Here is a 3,870-nt window from a genome sequence, read left to right as displayed (position 1 = left end):
GTTAAAAAACAATAGTTTATAACATATTGAATATATTAGTCTATTGTTATCATATGGAAACATAACTGAATATTGTACATCATATCAGCATCAACATACATTATTGTTGAATTAAATTTCACATATTTCATTGTTTTGTATTTAATTTCATATTTGTTACATGCAACCAGTCAACCTGCGACTGTCAGAGGTAACGTTAAAATGTTTTATAAGCATTTTCTTGTTTTTTTTACCCCTTTTTCTCCCCAATTTCGTGGTGTCCAATTGTTGTAGTTGTATGTTAGTAGCTGTTATCTTGTCTCATCACTACAACTCCCGTACGGGCTCGGGAGAGACGAAGGTTGAAAGTCATGCGTCCTCCGATACACAACCCAACCAGCCGCACTGCTTCTTAACACAGCACGCATCCAACCCGGAAGCCAGCCGCACCAATGTGCTGGAGGAAACACCGTGCACCTGGCAACCTTGGTTAGCGCGGACTGCGCCCGGCCCGCCTCATCGCTGGTGCGCGATGAGACAAGGACATCCCCACCGACCAAGCCCTCCCTAACCCGGACGACGCCAATGCCAATTGTGCGTCGCCCCACAGACCTCCCGGTCGCGGCCGGTTACGACAGAGCCTGGGCGCGAACCCAGGGACTCTGATGGCACAGCTGGTGCTGCAGTACAGCGCCCTTAACCACTGCGCCACCCGGGAGGCGTTTCAAGTATGTTTTATTATGAAAAGTACAATATATCCTTGTATACTTGTACAACTATGGAGCGTATGTCCATATATAATTATATATAATTGTACAACTATGGAGCGTATGTCCATATATAATTGTACAATTTGTTATTCAACATAAAAGACAACAAATGATCACATTGGTATTTTAACAGTGTTGTTATAAGAGTTTAAATGTTTAAACAGAGGATACATGGCACACTGAAGGTGGCTCGGCGGTCGTCGTCGCCCGTCTACTAGCTGCCATCTTTTTCCTTTTCTTTGGTCTGTTTTGTGTTTCACCTGGTTTATTTTGGTTAATTAGGGGGGGTATTTACCTCCACATTTTCTTTGGGTTATTGTTACAGGAATTAAATTCCTCTGTTTTAATACCCAATTAAAATCAAACACTCTGTCAATTCATAAGGATATGTATGTAGTATAAAAATGGACAGAGCCCTAAGAGTCTTAAAGTCAAACAGCAGCCTTTATTCACAAGAGTACTGCTCCTTACACATTTTAACACAGGTTATAAACTTAAAATGACGTCATTAGTTTCAGTACCAACCCGTGCCATCTCCGTTCTAGTACAATGTCTGTATGGTTGTCACATCGTCTATCCCTATTAAAATGATATATGACCGAGCCTAGGCCAGCTGGTGTAGATAAGCCTTCTAGCCAGTCTGGCTATAAGTTCATTCATTTCTACCATGGTACAGACAGTCATTGTTCTAATTCTTGATTATATTTGCACACATTATATTCAGTACTAAGATTAAAAAGAAAATTCGTACATATACAGTAACATAATAGTATTCTGATTAGTACATCCTGATTGAAATGTATACATAATTAGTCATCATTGATTAAAAAAAAATTCCCTTAACAGTTATTGTGCGGGATTGTTTTCGTTTGACTGTCAGCTAGTTTTGGGCGTTTTCTTTAGTTCATTTTTAACAGGTGGTTTTTCCCTGGACTGTGTCTGAGTGTGGCTACGGTTGTAGTCCGGTGTAATAAAACGCCCTTTTCCTTGGGAACTTGTTTCTCCTGTGCCTGACTCCACACCCACAGCTCCTTCATCTGACAATACATCTAACAGTATAAAACAAGATGATAAACAGACGATCCATCTAAAACAGTATAAAACAAGTGCAGTATGTTCTGAGAATGTTACTTTAACGTCAACTCATAACATCACACTATAACTTCATGGGAGTCTTGTGGAAAGACTGCATGTTGTTTTGGGAGTATTGAGTGACGTGTGTGTGTCCAGTGTGTGTGTGTGTGTCCAGTGTGTGTGTGTGTGTGTGTGTGTGTGTGTCCAGTGTGTGTGTCAGGTTATTATTTACAGGGACACTGAGGAGTCAACATCATAAACCCTAAACCCTGGATAGAGGGGTTCAGTAAATGTGGAGGTGAACGTGTACAGGTGGGTCAGTGTGTCAGAGGAGGCTCTATAGAAGGACAGAGTGCCGGCTGGCCAGTCCAGATACACTCCTACTCTGTGGGAGCTGGAGGGGCAGACGTCTATGATAATGGGATTATTATTGTGACAGGCTCTGTAACTGTTGTCAGAGCAGAACAGACTCCAGGACTTGTCATTGAATCCAAGATAACAGTCATTAAACTCTCCTCTCCTGCTGATTCCTTTATATGTCACTCCTATAACAACCTCTCTCCCACTCCACTCTACCTCCCAGTAACAGCGCCCAGTCAGACCCTCTCTACACAGCACCTGCTGCCAGTCCTCAAATCTCTCTGGGTGATCAGGATACGGCTGCAGCTGTCTCCTCCATGTCATCTTTCTGTTCTCCTCAGACAGAGAGAGGAGTCTGTTTACTGTGTTTAGGTCCAGTGTGAGATCACAGACATCTGATGGATGAAACCAGACAAATTATTAGAAATCATCATTCGCATTAGAATGTTAACTCACCTTTCTCACTTTTCACTAATTCATTTAACCTGACTGGTGTTCCGTCGCCAACAGCAAATGAAATTGCAGGGCGCCACATACAAATCAACAGAAATCTCATAAATCTAATAAATCAAATTTCTCAAACATCAAGTATTAGGCACCATTTTAAAGATAAAATTCTCCTTAATGCAGCCACAGTGTCTGATTTTAAAAATGCTTTACAACGAAAGCTCCACAAACGATTATATTAGGTCACCACAAAGCCACGGAAAACCCAGCCATTTTTCCAGCCACAGAGAAGAGTCACAAAAAATCCCAAATAGAGATAAAATTCATCCATAACCTTTGATCATCTTCATAGGACTTCATGTTACACGTATGTTTTGAACGGGTTACGTTCAGTTGTTCTAAAACATGCGGTGATTGTGCAGAGAGCCACATGAATCCACTCATTATAAATGTTGATGAAAATTCAAGTATTATGCATGGAACTTTAGATACACTTCTCTTTTAATGCAACCTCTGTGTCAGACTTCAAAAAAACTTTACGGAAAACGCATAATCTGAGTACGGCGCTCAGAACCCAAACCAGCTAAAAGAAATATCCGTCATTTTGCGCAGTCAACATTAGTCATAAATAGCATTATAAATATTCAATTACCTTTGATGATCTTCATCAGAATGCACTCCCAGGAATCCCAGTTCCACAATAAATGTTTGTTTTGTTCGATAATGTCCATCATTTAAGTCCATTTATGTCCAAATAGCTTATTTTTGTTCAGGCGTTTGGTAAACAAATCCAAAAGCGTGTACAGGTCCAAAAGTTCAAAAAATATATATTACAGGTTGAAAAAACTTGTCAAACGAAGTATATATATCTATAGGATGTTTTTATCATAAATGGTCAATAATGTTCCAACCAGAGAATTCCATTGTCTGTAGAAAAGCAATGGAACGCCACCTCTCATGTGAAATGTGCGTCACCAGCGCGTGACTCTCTGCCAGACCACTGACTCAAAGAGCTCTCATCCAGTCCCACTTCACAGTAGAAGCCTGAAACAACGTTATAAAGATGGCTGGCATCTAGTGGAGGAAGCCTTAGGAAGCCTTAGAAAGTGCAACATAACCCATATCCCACTGTGAATTCGATAGGGGCTGAGTTCAAAGACTACAAACCTCAGACTTCCTGATTGGATTTTTCTCAGGTTTTCTGTTATACTCACAGACATCATTCAAACAGTTTTAGAAA

The sequence above is a fragment of the Oncorhynchus kisutch genome, unplaced genomic scaffold (genome assembly GCF_002021735.2).
Source record: "Oncorhynchus kisutch isolate 150728-3 unplaced genomic scaffold, Okis_V2 scaffold777, whole genome shotgun sequence".
Taxonomy (NCBI): Eukaryota; Metazoa; Chordata; class Actinopteri; order Salmoniformes; family Salmonidae; genus Oncorhynchus; species Oncorhynchus kisutch.
Note: the sequence above shows the minus strand (reverse complement) of the source record.